This window comes from Patagioenas fasciata, chromosome 25 (genome assembly GCF_037038585.1).
Source record: "Patagioenas fasciata isolate bPatFas1 chromosome 25, bPatFas1.hap1, whole genome shotgun sequence".
In the NCBI taxonomy this organism is placed as follows: Eukaryota; Metazoa; Chordata; class Aves; order Columbiformes; family Columbidae; genus Patagioenas; species Patagioenas fasciata.
Window position 1 is genome coordinate 1,067,480 of NC_092544.1, and position 17,602 is coordinate 1,085,081.

General features: G+C 52.4%; 1 protein-coding gene across 7 annotated transcripts in view; it reads left to right on the forward strand.

Annotated features, from left to right (window-relative positions):
- Positions 1 to 1,194: 1,194 nt before the first annotated feature.
- The window catches only part of HIVEP3 (HIVEP zinc finger 3), a 145,331-nt gene continuing 128,923 nt past the window's right edge, over positions 1,195 to 17,602 (forward strand). For 5 of the 7 annotated variants that reach the window (XM_071799204.1, XM_065857086.2, XM_071799202.1 and 2 more), the window contains exon 1: positions 2,015 to 2,504. The gene's annotated coding sequence lies outside the window, so the exon portion shown is untranslated. Of the gene's footprint in view, positions 1,314 to 2,014; positions 2,505 to 17,602 lie in introns of those variants that run through there. The other 2 variants (XM_071799203.1, XM_065857085.2) reach the window with 1 other exon arrangement.

A 17,602-nucleotide genomic window follows, 5' to 3' on the forward strand; every position in this document is an offset into this window, starting at 1 on the left:
CGATGGTGGCTCTGGGCTGGATCGTCTTGCTGATGGGACTTGGGCTGCTCGTCAGATGGCCAGATAAGGTAGATTCGGAGCTTTTTACCCTTCCATCCAATACGTTGTCCATTTACTACTCATTTTTTTCCCCACAATCAGTACTAAACTGTGGTTTCATAAGCTGATTTGTACCACAAATGTTGTACTCAAATCCTCTTTAGTTTTTTGTGACAACGCGGTATGTTTTATCCTCATGTAAGCCATGCCGTAGAGGTTTGCCTTTGGCTGTTGTTTCCCTGTTCCTACGCTCCCGTTGTGCCGGAGCACCCAGCAGGAGCGCCTGTGGCTCGGTTGCTCCTTTGGAGAACGTTTTTCAGTGTCACTGGCTGTGTTCACCGGTTGTTCCTGGGTGATGTGTTTGGTTTGCAGCAGAGGTAGGTGACGGTTTTCATCAGGATTATTCCATTCTGCTATTGCATTGCTCCATTTCCTGGAAAGATATTTGGATTTCCCCCCCCACCTCGCTTTGAGAAGGAAAATGATCAGATCAGTCTTGGGTTGTCTTCCTCCTTGAGCTGTTGCTCCATGCCGAGTAGCTTCACGTGAGCTGCTGTTTCCAAATCTGAGCTTCTCCAGCTGTTAAGATGATAAAAAAATGTTTGGAAGCTCTGGAAAGCTGTAAACAAATGTCCTGGCTTTGAAAATGGGCAGAAAAAGGAAAGTATCTATTTGTGGGGCATCGTCCCTCCCGGCAGCTCCGGTACCTGTGGTGGGGCTGGAGCCGGGGGTCAGCGCGGCCCCTGGAGCGGCTCCGAGCAGCACAGCGGATGCGCTGGGGCTCCGTCAATCCGCAAAAAGGCTTCTCGCTGGCAGCGCGACGCAACCGTGCGGGTCAAGGTCAAGTTGCTGGCAGCTTGAGTCCCTTTGGAGCCGAGCCAAAGTGGCATTAAAAACCAAGAGAAAAGTAAAATCAACCGCTGAACCCCCTTTTTCGCCGTCTCTGGTGTTGGGGGGCAGCCCCGCGCCCCTGCCCCGGGCTGCGGTTTGCAGCGGCGGGACCGGGGGCAGCGCGGGCGCAGCGGTGCTGGGCTGCTGCTGACATTTCCGCCGCGGGTGCCCAGCCAATTGGCGCGGCTGGAGCAGCCACACATGAAATATGATGATTTTCTGCTGAAGAGGAGGAGGAGGGGGAGAGGGCGGGAGGACCGCTGGCTCCCGATGGTTTGCATGCCGGGGGCTGCGCGGAGGACTGGCCGGAGCGGAGCCGCAGCGCCCCGGGGATGGCCCCTCGCTCCCGGCTCCCTGACCAGGAGGATGTCACTGTCACCCAGGTGGGCCGGGATGGCACCAGGAGAGGCTGCCGTGGGTGCCAGGCCTGGGGACACACAGCTTTGGGGGTCCCCGTGTTGTCCTCGGGGCCGCCGGCGCTTTGCGGTGCTCGTTAGTTGGAGGGCTGAGCTTTTTATTTTTAGGGGGTTTTGGTTCAGTTTGCTTAAAAAGCTGCAGCCCGGCTCTGGGAAGGACGCGTTCGTGCTGTGCCGGGGCTGCTCGCTCAAACTTTGCAGCCCGATCCTTGGTTTGATGGGAAGCACTTGACAGAGCTCCTCTCTGCATGTCATTAACCCTCTCACACCTCCGCCGGGGGGAAGCTGCTAATACCCCAAATTCAGTTGCACCGAATTTAACCCCGATAAGGGGCGGCCTCCCGACTCCCTGAATCGCATCCAGCAGCTGTTCATTTTTATAATGACTGTGCATTTATCCAAGGGCTGAGTGGCAAGTTTGCTGTTTATTCTTCCAAAGGCGGGGGGGGGGTGGGATCCTGTTAAAAAGAAATAACCATATAACAACATTAATGAAAAAGGCTGGTGGTGCAAACCACACCCCCCCCCCCCATTTCGGCTGTGCCGCCGCCGCCGCTTTATTAATTTATTTGTGCCGTGAGTGACAGTCCTCCAGAAGTGATAATTGGTGCACTGTATCTTTAAAAGGTTAAAACCCTTTTCAAAAAGGCCTAGACTCATAGTGGGAAAGACAAGAGAGGCTTTGGCTGGCTTTGGATCCAGAAAACAGCTGCTGATTAGAGTCTGCGTCTTCGGGCTGAATTTATTACATATTTTTCAGCAGCAGGGATTCTAGGAGGAAGCTTCCGTTTGGGTTTCTTGCTCGTGGTTTATTTTTATTCAGAGGAATAACAGAGGAAGGATTTGTTCCGGCTGGAGCATGCTCACAACCTGCAAGATCTCCCATTATTAAGCTGCCTACTTTGGGCTTTAATGTACATGTGTGGTTTTTTTTTCCCTTTTTATTAGCATTATTATTATTTGGCAGCGTGCATCGCTGTTTTTTTTAATAATTTATTTTGAAAGGAAGCTGATCTCGTAATGAGCTTTCTCCTTCCTTACTTGAAACAGGTGCTAATGAAAGAATGCAAATAGCACCGGCTGAGCCGAACATTTCATAAAGAAGGGAACATCCAGCGACCCAAAGGGCTCCGGATCTCCCTGCGGCGCCCGGCGAAGGTAGGCACCGCGGGTTCTTTATTTTCGGTCGTTCTCTGCGTGCATATTTGCAAGCGGTCTCTTTCTCCCCCCTCCCTTGCTGCGGGTGCACAACCGGCCGGCGAGATTCCATTTTGCCTCCCGAAAGGTGTCAGGTTGCCACCGAGACGCTCGCCCGCCGCACGCCGAGGGCGCATATAGATCTATGTATATGTGTGTGTATTCCCCGGGTGGCCGCGCCGGCTGGCGTGCATGGCGCGATGGGCGAGCGCCGAGCCCGAGGTAACCTTAGCGGTGTCAATCAGCCAGCCAGCCTGTAACCCTGTCCCCGCCGCGCTCGCAGCTACTTCGCTGCCTGCTCCTGCCTAATTAGCCCTGGCTGTCGCATGAATTTATCGTCGCTTGACAGCAACTTTATTTTCTCCCGCTACGCGTAATGACGGTTATTATTATTATGCCCTCGCTGGTGGGCGGCAGTGCTGAGGGTGGGAGGTGGATGCCGCGGGTGTCAGCGACGAGCGAGATCGACCCGGGCGTGCAGAGGGACACGCGGCTCCGGGCACCCCGGCCGCTGCGTCGGCGGAAAAATGGACGTGTGGCTCGGTGGGGAGCCCGGTCCTGCGCCCCGGAGCCCGCTCCGCTCCCCTCCTGCCTCGGCGCTCCTGCCGAGCGGGAGCAGCTGTTCCCTGATGTTACAGCCTGCATAAACATTTAAAGATATATATGTATATATATATTCCAGCCTTCATTTTAACAGCTAGATCCCTGCCTGTGCCTGAATCCCCTCTTGCCTGCAGTAAGCCTGAACACTGGCTTTTCTTCCCTCCCCCTCCCCGGTTTCTATTTGGTTTTGAGTGCGCTCGGGGCAGCGCTGGGTGTTACCCGCGGGGGTTTGTCCTTCGGGAGCTGGAGCTCTTCCCCGCGCTGCGGGGGCAGGTGCAGCATCCGCAGCCGCCGTGTATGCGGTACCTGGACGCGGCTCCCGCCTCGGCGCCGGCTCCTGTGCCGCGGCCCCAGCGCCGGGCTTGCAGCAGGGACTGCAGTGGCCTCTCCGAGGGCCGAAGCCAGCTCCTCTGGCCGAGGGCAGGAACCAGCCCTTTGTCTGGAAGTTTGTGTTTGTATCTCGGTGTGTTTGAGCAATAGGTTTCTTTTCTCTGTGTGCATGCAAGATGATTTGTGGGTGGTTTTTCTTTTTTGCCTGACTGTTAAGGGTCTGCAGAAAGTTTACCTCAATTGTGCAACTGAGGGTGGGCAGCACATGAAATAAAATACTACTTGTTGTATATAAACAACCCCTTGAGGCTTCCTAGAAAGAGAACTTGTGAAGATCTAACCCGACAGATGAGAAGTGATCAAAATTGAATACGCAACCTGGTCTGGTCTCCCTCTTCTGAAAGCCAATAATGTTTAACTAGGAGTTTGGTAGGGGTGCATGCAGGAGAATATGATTAGAATAAGTTTTGGAGCTGGTGGTGGAAGAATATTCCTCTGTGCCTGGTTGCTGAGAGTGGGGCAGCGAGCACCTCACGGCCAGAGCTGGCACATCTGGACGTGGATGGGGCAGCGAGCACCTCGCGGCCAGAGCTGGCACATCTGGACGTGGATGGGGCAGCGAGCACCTCGCGGCCAGAGCTGGCACATCTGGACGTGGATGGGGCAGCGAGCACCTCGCGGCCAGAGCTGGCACATCTGGACGCGGATGGTGCTGCTGACCCCCCACCTCCTACTTGGGATGTAAAGAAAACGCGTTTCCCTGAGTCCCGGGCTCCCTTGTGCCGAGCCAGTGATGCTCACTCGCGTGGGGACGGACTTTCTGGTTCTCACATTGTGCCAATGAAGGAGCGTCCTCAATGCTGCACTTTCATAGCTTCCCCCCTCTTTGCAAAATCCTCCCAGGTGCAACAAAACGTGAAGGGGTCAGTTGTTCTTTCTCTCTACTTTTGGCCAGCCCGCTTGCTCGTGGGATTTGTGTGGTTTCAGAGCCGTGCAGGAGCTCGCTGCTCGTCTCCAGTCCAGAGCTCTCCCTCTGCTCGGGCTGGTGGGAAACGGTTTGGATGAGAAACCTCCTGAGAAAGCCCAAGCGGTGGTGGCTGAGGAGGAGGAGGGAAAGTGGTGTTTTTCCTATCAACCAGCCTGCTGTGTGGAGCATGCTTTGCTGCATCGGAGCCCACAAAGCTCAGCCCAAAGCCTCCTCCCGCAGCCTGAGCGGGACACGGCAGCTCTGGTCTCGTGCTCCTCTGCGGAGGTGGCGGCACCCGAGTCCTGGTGCGAGCTGCTCTGTTCAGAGTCCCTGTGACACTTCACGACCGTGGGAGTTGGTGGCCCTGCATTCCTCTGATTTTTATCCTTTCATCACCTCTGGAGAAAGGGAAATGAACCCGGTGTTTGCCGAGGCACAGGAGCCTGGCTCATCTAATGGTATTGTGCTTACAAAGGATGCTGCTCTTTATTTTGCTTGCAGTAGTTGTAAAACTCCCGTAAACGTACACGGTGTGCAAGGCTGTGGTTTTGGATGGCTGTCTAGCATTTGGCTCATTCCTGGTACAGGTTGTCCTGGCCTGTTCAGTTGGTTTACGTAGAAATGAGATCGGTGTGGATGGGCCGGGAAGTTCTGTGGAGCGCTGAAGAAGCGGCTCCGGGTGCTCTGGAGGCCTCGTCCTCCTCGGGTGCACCTGAATTCTGGATTTCCACTGGTCCAGCATTTACCAGAAGTCTCGGGTATTGCTGTTCAGGATGCGGAGCTGGTGAGGAGGGGATGGGTGCCAGGACAGCGGGAATGTAATATTGACCTATACCCATCATTCCTAATTAGACCAGCTGGGAATGAGTCTTTCTGCCTTGTGCTGGTAGGAGCACAAACCACTTTGGACTTGTTTGGTGCCAAAAAGTAACACCTTTCTCCATGTAAAGCTAAATGTCTGCAGCTGGTTTAGTTAAGGCAGATGTATAATGTGGGTTAGTATGAATGCTCCAGGGAATAACTCAGCCCAGCGTGCTGATTTGTTTGACTGTTTAAAGGTGTGAGTTGTTATCTGAAGAGGATCTTCAAAAATATATGAGGGCTGGTTGTTGCTTGCCCATATTGAACCGTATTACTGACCTTACTGCTAGAGAGGTGTCAGAACTCACGGCCCAAATCTCTTCATTTAGTTCTGTAAAAAACCCAGGAACTTTATGCCAAGACAGCAAACGCAGCAGCTCCCCGAGTCACGGGTTTGCTGCACCGTGAGCTCGGTGGTTGACTGAGCTGGGGGGAAAGCAGCACGGCCTTTTTTGTTCCCGTTTAACCTTTCTGCGTCTTTTTCTTCTGCGTGGGACGCGGGGAGGAGGGAGGGGGAGCTGTTTGGCCAGGATCTCAGTGTGAGTCCCTGGCAGATTGAAAATACAAGTAATAAGTTTTGACTCTAAGCTCCGACTGCAGACAGCAGTGCTCACTGTACATATGCTTTGGTTTTTTAGGTGACTGTTTGTTGGGCGGGCACTGGTGCTGTAGGGAAACGTATTTCACTGTGTAGATAATCCTGTTGCCTGATGGGTTTTTGTGGTGGGGTGGTCCTGGCTTTGGGGAGCGGGTGCTGCGCTGGGGTCTGGGCCGTTTGAGGCGAACGCCGCAACCGGCTGCTGTTGCCGATGACGTGAATAACTTAGAGGATGTTGGATGTGGCGTGGCCAGCTGGGGCTCCCAGGGGCCGCGTGTGAAAGCCCTGGTGGCCCAGGGCCATGGGATGCTGTGCTGTCCCCTGGGAGCAGAGGGAACAGCTGCTGGGACAGTCCCAGGAGCAGCTCAGCTGCTGGGCCCGGCCTGGGCTGGATCTGGACAAGCTTTGTGACCCAGGATGTCCCGGTGACCCTGGCCCTGCTGATCCTGGCCCTGCTGATCTGCCTCTCCCTGCGGCTGGGAGAGGAGGATCCCACCGCCCTGCTGCTCCGGGGCTGCTCGTGAGCTCCTGGCTGGGGTCCCAGGAACTGGAGACCTTCAGAGGGGCTGTTGACCCCTTGAACAGCCCCGATTTTCCAGTGTAACGGAGAGATTCTCTTCCTTGCTTCCCTCCCATGTGCCGTCTCATCACTGGTGGCTCTCAATGCGGGACGTCTGGGCAGCTTTGGAAGGAGCGTGGTGATAGAACCGGCGGAGGAGACAACCGCGGGTGCTTGGGCCATCTCCCGCATCTCCAGGCGGGACCCGGGGCCGGTGCTGACTCACGGCCCGGGTTGGGGGCTGCAAAGAGAAATGAGCAAACCCTGATGTAACAAGTGAGCTGCTGAAAATAAGTCACTGCGGAATTTATCATGATGTTAAAGTGCAAACGAGAAAGGCGAGCGCAGCTCACGGTGATGTCAGAGATGATCTCAGAGCCCTTCGAAATACACCTCTGCTGCAAACAAAACTTCTAACTCGCTTGTTTTTAGTTGCCTTGGGAATTCAAATGTATCTTATATATCCCAGTGGGTGTTATTGCTCAATGATGGATTTGAAATCAAAAGCATCTAAGATATTTGAACTAACCAATGAAAAAATGGATAGGGGTGTGATTGGAGCTCACATAATGTTTAAAACAAATGTTTGTATGCAAAGAGTAGATGGCTGGGATGGGCCCAGCTGTGCAAGCAGCGTCCTGTCCCGGTCCCTCCAACCCACGTCCATCCTCCATCTGCGTTTCACAGGGATTTCCAGTCCTCACCAGCCAATTCCTCTTTGTCTGTGTGTTTTAGCCCATGAAAATAAACCTATCATCCCTCATCTCTCTCCTTATGGCTTTTACCCGATTCTGTGCGGGTTGTCGGAGTCGTTGAGATCCTGTATGTTGGTCCTGGCGTCGGAGTGAGTTTTACGGGAGAGTGAAAATTGCTGAGCCGAACAGCTGGTTATGTTTTTAAGGGCTGTTCTAAAGCAGCTTGGCCGGTTTTCTTCTGAAAACTCTTCGCTGCAGCGAATCTGCTGCTAGAAATGGATTCTGTGGATGACCCAGCGTGGCAGGGACATCTCCAGCAAGCGCAGGAGCTTCCACCTTGCGGACGCTTGCATTTGATCGTAACTTTGATTAAAATAAACACCCTTCTACCCGGCAAGTGAAGGACATGTACTGTATACCCATGGGAGATGGAAGGAAAGTATTGAGAGTGGCTTTCAGTAAATAAACAAGGTAAGCAAGGGGAGATGCTGCGGTTGTAGCCAAGTGAGTTGGTTTTTTGGAGTGCTGAGCATACACCTGTCTGGGTTTCTAGTGAGGCTGGAAGACACGCTTCTCAGCTGGGCCTGGATTAGGCATCAGTGGGATTTGGTCTCCCCTTGTGAAGCCATGGGGACCTGGAAGCAAAGTGCTGTTGAAGTTTGTGCTCCCAAATTGCATAACCTGTGCAGTTATTGGTTGCCTTCCATCTCATGTGTCTGCGAGGAGACACGCGTACCCGCTCTCCGGTGCAGGGGGTTGGCTGATGGTTGGGCTGATGCGACCCGAGATCGCTCGTTTCCCTACACTACAGGCAGTTGAAGAGAAGAAAGACTCCTTGCTTCTGTTTCTACAGGAATGTATCATGGTATAAGGTAACACTTTGCTCCTTGGCCTCAGTTCCCCGCTGGCACCCAGCGAACGCCGGTGCTGTGGGTCCGTGTGTCACGGACGTCGCTGTGCGCAGGATGGTGCTTGTGATGTTTGCGTAGCGTCCGGCTCCCTGGGACCCGGGCGGAGATTTCGGGGGGATCTGCCGTACAGGGGGAGGATAAAACCCGAAAGGAGATGCCCCTTGGTGAATTGGGCAAGAAGGTTGAACGTGAGCGGTGTGGAGCAGTTTGCTGCTTCACCCATGGTCCGGGAGGCTGGGCTGTGGGGAAGGGCCTCCTGCTCAATTCACCTCTTACTGTATTTCTGTGCTCCGATTTCAACACCCTTTGTCAGCTGCCAGGGATCGATAATATAAAGAACAGGGCATTAGGGTGATGCAAATAACTGCAGAGCTCAAGTGTTCTGGAGAACTTGCATGGGGGATACCAGCAAGGTAAATGAGCTCCCAGAATCACTAATACAGCTGGCTGTGGCTTCTGCTGCTGAGATGTTGGGGTGCGATGGGGACACGTTCCCTGCCGGGTGAATCAGCTCTGGGTGCTGGCGTCGCCTGGCGCTTCCCAGCGCTGTGGTGTGACCGCTTATGAAGATTTTTGCAGATGATACGATAATCGTCGGATGGGGAGGGCCGCAAGGAAGCTGTAATTAGTCTGTATCCATAGTTACTCTGCACTTTGTTTTGGGATCCTGTGTGCGCTCCCGAGGTGTGAACCCATCCCTGAGCCGTCTGCTGTTCTTACAGACAAAAAGGTTGGGTGCATGGAAAATGAAGAGCTGATTTTTCTCGGCTAACTGTACGTAACAGGTTTCTGTTAGTTCTGTTGCTATTTCTGTCGGCATTTCTGTATTTTTCTCGCAGTCGTTTGGATGTTGCTCAGTGTTTGCAGTCGCAGGAGCTGCTCGGGGACTGGTGCTGTCTGGAGCAGCACAGACCCGGGGCTGTTAGGATATAGATCATGTTAGAATCCAAATCTTGATTATGAAAGAAACTTAGTTCTTGGTGACTGAATAACCATAAAATGAACTTGGTACCTGATCAAACTGCCAGGTGAGGGGGGAGAGGACACCTGCGTTCACATGAGAGAAAGCTTGCGAAGTTAAGCAATCAAAAGATGCAACAGGAAAGCGTTGGGGTGAATATGTAATTGTAACTTCCTTTTGTCTGCGTGGTGTTTATCAGACAGAACGCAATCCCATGTTATTTACAGCTTTCAATAAATAGATATTTAAGATAAGCTCGATCATGTAATTAAAGACTTTTGACACATGGCCAGATGCTCAGCCTTGATGTTTGTGTAGACGGGAGCAGAGGGCGGCTGAGAACCACGGTGCTTCTGCCCGAGCACCTGAGAAAAAGACTCTTTGTCCCGTTATAACTGTTTTCTTCATCTAGATGGGATGCAGGGAAGGAAGCATCCCCTCCGCAGGGCAGAAAGGGAAACCGAAAATAGCGGTGATCTGGTGAGGTGTTTCTGCAAGTGTCTGTAGAAGGTGTGTCCTCAGACAGGAGGGTTGTCCTGATTGTTTTGAGGAAGGAAATGCAATGGGTGGTGATTCCATCCTTGCGGTTGAGCTGGTGAGGGGCTGGAGCACAAGTGTGATGGGAGCGGCTGAGGGAGCTGGGGGGTTCAGCTGGAGAGCAGGAGCTGAGGGGAGACCTTCTGATCTCTGAACTGCCTGAAAGGAGCTTGGAGCCAGGGGGGTCGGGCTCTGCTCCCCAGGAACAAGCGCCAGGAGCAGAGGAAACGGCCTCAAGTTGCGCCAGGGGAGGCTGAGGTTGGATGTGGGAACAATTTCTTCCCCAAAGGGCTGTGGGGCATTGAACAGGCTGCCCAGGGCAGTGCTGGAGTCACCATCCCTGGAGGGCTGGACAGACATGGAGATGAGGTTCTCAGGACATGGGGCAGTGCCAGGGGTGGATTACGGTCGCACTCAATGATCTTGAGGCTCTTTTCCAACCAAAATGATTCTATAATTCTCTGTTTTTTGGACTTCAGGGATGTTTTGAGCCCAGCTTTATTTGAGCAGGGATAATTCTGTGCCGCAAAATGCGGATGAGAGTGGAACAAACCCATCCTGGCCAAGCCTTCCTGGCCCTGTGTGTTTCAGCACCCCCTGCAATACAGAAACGCTGCTCAAGACAGGTGCTAATGGGGTGGTGTTGAGCTTTTCGGCACCACATGGGCACCCTGAGTGTCCTACACCCCGAGACACCTATGGGCCTGCAAGTGGTGTAATCCTGAGAACACCATGGTGAGGGATACTGGATTTTGGTGATAGAAAGTTGGAAATGAGTAGCAAGGAGGAGAGGAAAGCTGAATGTGTAGGGTTTATATACTGGCACGTTGTCTACTTTTTCTCAACAGAGTGCAATTGGTGCAGTAAGTTTTTGTGTAGTTTACTATGGTGCTTTTGATAAAGAAGACAGAGAAGGGTTCTTGGTGCTCTCACCAGGGTTTGCTGCTCCTCTCAGACTCACACAACAGAAATCGTCCCTAAACTCAGTGTTTGTGGGCTCGGTACTGACTGACTTTGGCTCTCAGGCATTGCAAACAGGAGGTGTTGGTCCTGTGAAGGTATTTCTGCATTTGCACCACACTGAAATCCACGAGATGGTGCAACCAGCTCCCAGCACAAACCCCACTTGCTTTTTGGGGGATGTTTTTTAGCGGTCTAAACCTTTTTAAAACCTTAAAGCTGCTTAAGCAGCTTAAACCAATCTAAAGCCTTAGATCATTTTAAACAGCTTGTGCCAATATAAGGACTTAGATTATCTTAAATACCTTAAACAGATCTAAAGCTTTAGTGAAGGAATTTGGCCAATCTCAGATTTGGTTGGTTATCTGGTGATTTCATGGGCACGTTGGTGACTGCCCAACCAAACATTGCAAAGGTGCCCTGATTCTCTCTGTCTTGGGATATTTTACACTTCAGATATTTGCTGCTGTGATGTGTGAATACAGCAGTAAAACCTGGCTCTGTTACCTTGTGCTTAGGTGATGATCATCGGTAACTTCTGTATATGGCTCCAGGTTATTTTGCCTGAATATGTATCTAATTTGCAGGAGCAAATGAATTCTGTTACACTGGTTGAGGGTTTGCAAAGCATCAGGAGCGCCTGAACTACCCTTTGCCATCTGGATTCTTGTAAATTGCTTATATAGCTTTGAAAAATCCCATCTTAAGATGTGGTAGCTTAATTAAACCTCTTTAAAAATGTACATAAACAGAGGAATGAGTCCGGACTGTGACTTAGGTCAACGTGGACCCCGTTTGTTGCCTGCTCTTCTCTGCCCCATCCTCGCGGTGTTAATGTAGGGCCTAATTCTTCAGTTTGCAAGGGAAAAATCCTGAGTAATTCAAGCTCAGATTTGGGGGCTTTTATTTATTTCCTAAATTAAATCAGCTGGAGTTTTGCTTGCACACCGGCCAGCTCTGGAAGCTGAGTTATTGTAATAGCGGCACAGCCACCAGAGCGTGGGCAGGAGCAGAGCCGGGGTCTCCATCGCTCCCCGTGGGCTCTGCGATGTGCAATACCCGCTCTTCCCGGCCCTTTACATCGGTCAAACAGATGCACTCAGGTCCCTGACGCTCCGAGCAGCCGCTGCTTGGGCACTTCCACATGTGAGAACCGCTTTAACTCGCAATAAAGTTCAGAAAGCTAAGAAAACGTTTCATTTTCTGAGACCTGGCTGTATTTTCAGGCTTGGGTGTTAATTGCTAACACAGGTTGTCCACAGCGCAGCTACTGATAGGTTCGGGCCTCCTGAATTTTATTCGCTTAATAAATTAATGTATTTATTATTCATAGAAAGCGTAGGTGAGTGCTTGCTTGAAGGTGAATTGTGTTCTTTGAGCCTGCCAAGCTCAGAGTTCTCTTGCAGATGGTATCGTTCACACTTAGAGCCCGAAGCCTGAACGCTACCTCGGTGTCTCTGAGAATATGGTGGAAAAATCTGGGATTTTACAAAACATGTATTTAAAAAATAATAATAAATGAACAAAGAGCAACACAAAAGCCACCTGGAAGTCGCTGGGGTTCTGCAGAGCGGGGTCTGGAGCCCGACTGGAGCCCCTCGCTGCGGGCGCAGCTCTGGAGCGCATCGTTAATAAAGTTCCTTTCCTTTCTTAGAACCTCTGGCCCAAGGAGCTCAGGATCAGGTTTGCTAGCAGTGTGAACACCCTGCAGCTGGGTAAACCACAGTGAAACCAGGGCAGAGAGCAGAGCAGCCGTTTAAATCTGGTTTTCTTTCCTTTCTGGCCTCTTTCATCCATGACCTGGTGCCCGGGACCGTGTGCTCATGCAGACGTCCTGCAGAGCCGCCCGTCTTTGCACCTACAGTCTGTCTTCGCTCAGCTTTGCCGTTTTTACCTTTTCTTACCTCTGATTTGCTGCAGGCTCCGGAATGCTCGCAGCTCCTGTCGGGACAAGAGGTTTCCAGTTTTCCTTTCTCCCCAGTCTGTTCACACACCAAGTGCAGCCCGTGTTAATCCACCCAGCAACTGCGTCCTCCTTGGAAGGGGCCCCGTTTTCCGCCAGCATCGCCATCCAGGACGGCGTTTCGACATGTGCTCGCCTGCACGCGTGTGTTTAATTGCTGTCCTGATAATGATATTGTACTTAATCATGTTCCTGAATGTTTTTCTGACTGGGGGCCAGCGCGGGCGCCCTGCGGGCTGCGCTGCCGGTGGTGGATGCGGCGTCCCAGCCCCGTGTAGCGTGGATGGGCAAATTGCTGCCACGGGGAAGCGAGCGCTGTGGAGGGAAGGAGGCTTGGAGCTCGCTGGTGAAGATCTGTGGTGTTTAATGGGGTAGATTGTTGGACATGGTGAGCTGCAGAGAGCGACAAAATGCGGTGTTTGTAGCAGCAAAGGGTTTGTAACGTCGGTAGATCTGGGTGAGGATTAATGAGCCTTTCCAGCGCTCGGTGAGCTGCTGAAACGCCTCAGTGTTGCTCATCTGGGGACTCACTCAGCAGCTCGGGTTTCTTCCAGGCTTCTTGGAGAGCTCCGGAGTGTTGTCCGTGTGTGCCTGGGCGCAGGGCGCGTGGTGTGAGTGTTCAAAAGAAACGTGGGGCTCAGGGCTTGGACCCGCGTGGGCACTGACCATGGAAACCTGTGCAGAGCAGTGAAATGTGGAGGTAGAAGATTTCCAGCATCAGCTTAACGACCTTTTTCTCCATATTGAGACGTGGGATGTTGTGTGGTCTGCACCAGGAGGAGCAGAGGTGCTGGGGGCCTGGGCTGGGAACACCCCTGTGTCCGTCCCCTCCTTCCTTCTCTCGCCGGCAGCTTTGCTCAACCCGTTTGCAGCCCGGATGCCGCTTGGTGCAGAAAGCGCTGATGCTGCTCCGGAGCCGTGTGCCAGGCTGGCGGGGGAGCTCCCGCTGGCACGGACGCTGCCGTCCCAAAGCGCAGCGGCTACCGCACCTCCTGGCCTTGGGGACGAGCGTGTCCCATGATGTGTCTCTGGGTCTCAGCGTGAATCACAGCACCCCACTGTTTCTCTGGCATGTTTGTTGTTGACCTCATACTATATATATAATTATTATTTTAAGCTCAAAAAAACTCATTCATAGCGGAACAGGGCTGGGAAGCTCTAAAGACGTGGGGCCAAGCGGCAGCCCTGGCACCCTCTCTGGGAGATATGAGTGCTGGAAAAGTGATTTATGCCACCACGATGTGCAAAGACAACGTGTCGAAGCGCGTGGCCTTGTCCTCCTCTCTGCATGGAGGAGAACGCTGTGGTTTATGGCTGGCCAGGTTGGTCAGTGCACCAGAAGAGTTGTCAAAAGTGGGGTCTGGTCTCACTCGTGTTTGGATGTGGACGATGAGCAGAGCTAATGAATTCCCAATGTTACTGGGCCAGAGATGAGCACGAGAACAAGTGGGCACAAATTCCTGGAAGGTTCGGGCATGTCAGGAATTCAGGTGGAGTTTTTTTAATGCAGGGAGGTTGGTGTGAAGCAAATTGCAGTGGGAACAATTAATATAAATTATTTTTAAAAGCGCTTGGACTTCAGGACAAACTTGAAGATTACAGCTGATAACTTCAAAGGCCCGAATCGCTCCATTAGTATTTGATGCTGGGGAAAGAGCGTTACCTGGAAAAGAGCGGAGTTGTAATGCAGGGCAGAGTGACGTTTGTCAGTAACAACACCGGGGAGCTGCTGTCCTCTCTCTGATTTCCCAATATGTGAATCCCGTGTGTCCAACCAGCCCTTTCCTGTCGTTGTGCGCGGTGCTCCCATCCCTCCCATCGTGCGGGCAATTAAGGGGGTTTAGCAAACGAAGCTCTCGCCGGCTGGCCAGGGTGAAAGCGCAATATCTATGTAAGTTTTCAGAGTTAGAGTTGCTGTTCTGATTTACACAGCGATGTTCCCGTGTCCGTGGGGTCGCGGGATAGCGTTGCCGGGGCTTTGCTGCCCGTCCAGGTGTGTGGTCATGGATAACTCCTGGCTCCGTGGAACTGAACTTCAACTGGGAGTCATAGGGGGTAGGAAAGAAAATAAACAGGAAAGGGTTGCGAGGGGATGGTGGAGAAGAGAAACAGGAAAGGGTTGCGAGGTGAGCAAACAGGACGCGGAGGGAAAGGTGGAGTATCAGTGAAAACGGCAATGGGACCGGGGTCAGCTCAGCGAACGGTCTGGAGATGGGAGAAGTCAGAACTAGTTCCCCTTCCTGAAAACTGCCTCTTCCAAGTAAGATTCTGCCTGGTTTTCCCTTTGTGTTAGTGTGCCCGTAATGTTCTCTTAACTTGGATGTTTATTAAAATATGAATGTTTCTTAGAAAACTTATGCTTTCTGGGAAACTTTCTTCTGAGCCCGCAAGCATCTGCTGATTTCTGTTTTATCCTTTGTGGCATGTCATACTGTACAACATAGCACTAAATACTGTTGCTTGTTCTTGTGAATGCTGTAGTGTTCCTGGTATCTTACCAAGCCCTTGTTTTTTACGTTTGTGACGCTGATGGCCAGAGGAGTAAACAGCACTTCAAAAAAGTGCCTTTTCTGTTAAATACCTGATGCTGTCTGAGTGTTCTTCTCCATCCTGTCACACTTTTTCTCATGTACATTGCGCAGCGAGGTGATGACCTCTCAGAGCAGAATGGGATAGATGTATTTATACAGAGTGTAAGAAATGCCTTTTTTTATAAGGCTGGAACAAAGGAACAAATCTCTAATTTCTCTCTGTAATAGCTGGAAAGTTCACTGTGTTTTTGTGTTAGTTCAGAGGCAATAACCACTAGGGGCTTGTTGCAAGGGCAAGTCGAATGGATGGGGGGTACTGCGGGAGTCGGTGGGGCTCAGAGAACCTGCACTCAACCCAGGTAGGGTTGTAGATATATATACGTGTATATATATGATGTTTTAAATGCAAGTACTTGCTGTGTGCTCAGGGCAGCTCGTTCTGGCAGGAGCCCACACGCCCCGCAAGACACAGCGTGTGCGGCACCAATTACAAGTTTTGCATGTGTGCAAACGGGAGCAGCAGCTCGGGCCTCAGCTGCCACCCCCTCCATCTCCTTCCTGGCAAAGCAGCCCTTGAGCTGCAGGACTCACAACTTAGAGAACGAGCCCCGGGGAAAACCCCTCTCCCTCCTTTATTTTTAATTTCTCAGTGCACCGAGCAGAGATTTGCAAGACAAAAGCGTTCGCTTTGCATCGCGCGTTTTGTTTTGCGTCTCCGGGTTGCACGGAAGCACACCTGCCATTTTACTGCTTCCTGCAGCCGATGCAAATAGAGCATCCTCTCAGGAAAATGTTACATCCCTTAAAATAAACTCTGCTGCTCGCATTGTCTGCGCTTTCGTGCTGGAATGCGTCTGCAAAAACAGAAAGCCACAGGATAAAAATACAGTTGCCCACCAGTAATAAAGAGGGGTTTCTGTGAAAGGTGCACAGAGGCTGCTGCTGTTTATTGAGTTTCAGTGCAGGGAGGGCTGGAGGGGGTTGGTTTGTTTTCCTCTCTCCTTCCTCCTTTCCCTCCCTGTTTTGCCTCCGAGCCCCTGGCCTGGTTGGTGTCCGCAGACCGAGCGGCTGCCTCTGCCTCCCCCGGCCCCACTCCATGCTGTGGCAGCCCCATGGGGTCCCACGATGGGTCTCCTTCGTTCTTTCTTCCCCCTTAAACCTAAAAACCATCACAGGAGAGTTCAAGCTGGCTTGGGTGGGTGAAAAATGCCCTTGCTCTTGGTTTCCTCACCCCAGGGCCAGACTGTGTCTGGTACATGGGGACCCTGAAACCTGCCCGATGCTGGGGTTTCGCTCTCAGCTCACAGGTGACTGTGAAAGTGAACGAGGTTTCTTTGAAGGGTAGGAAAGCATGAGATGAGAAGGCTCCTTTCTGCAGCCGTGGTGTGCACAGGGCAGACGCGGGGTTTGGGAGGGTGCAGTTCTGCACATCTTCTCTATAAAAGATCTGCTCATCAGGTGCTGATGCAGCTGAACATCAGCACAGCGGGACTGCCTTTCTTGCCTCTTTTCAGTCGTGGTGGCGGCGAGGTGTGGATTTACCGTAATTCGCAGCGCACGCTCCCGTTCGCAGGATGCGGATGTGGGGAGAGATGCGTAGATGCTCAGGGTGCTCAGCGCCTGAAAAATAAGTGGCTGAGTCATTGAAGAAGCTTCGCTAGCTTTAAAATCATAGCTGGGATTTGCTGCCAGCATTGTCTACAGACAGAAAGCTGATAAAGCTGAGAGAACCTGCCTGGATGTCACTAGGGGTAGGTTGGAGGTGTTGGGTAGTTTTGGTTCTAGTCAAAGTCGTTTTTGGTCGTCAAGTGCTGAAATGGTGGGTATGGGGGGAGCTGTGTGGAGCTGGGGGTGGTTCCTTCTTCAAGGTGCTGTCAAAAGGCATGGCTGGAAACGAGAGGAACAGCGTGGCCAGGGAGGGGACACGGGCACCCTGGGGAGGGCTGAGGAGGAGGCGCGTGGTGTGGAGGGACCACAACTGTAATTGCTGGAAATTACTGCTTAGAGAGGCTTGAGGTTTTGAAGAGGCTGCAGCCTCCTGAAGGAGACTTCTATGGGCCAAACCTTTTGGCGCGGGCAGGGAGGAGAGCGGAGCCCGGGATTCCGCGCTGGTTGTGCAACCCCGGGCTGCCAGGTGTGACTGTCGCAGCGGCTGTTTCCACTGCACGTGTTGTTCTTGGCTCCCGAGCGCAGGAGGGGGTAGCCGGGCATGTCTCCCCATGCTGACAAGAATTCCCCTCCAGGCTTGCTGCGTTCAGGTGTCTTTTCCCCAGAATTGCCGTTGGATTGTTGCAACTCGCTGCCGCTTTTTTCCTTCCTGTCCCTTGCTCTGTGTTGGCAGCGTCCCATCGATGGCTGTGTCACCAGCCCTGATGGGAACGGGCTCTGCGGCTCCTGTCGCACCCCGACCGGGTGGGGAGGGGACACAGCACGAGTCCTGCTCTGTTCTCTTGGGGTAACTCCCAAGAAACCAAGACTGCCACAGGCTGGCCCTCAGCTTGCACTGGGATCACGAGAAGCTGGATCTGTTTGCTATCACAGTGTTTCATGTGCTATAAAACCTGCTGAGGAATCGAGGGCTTG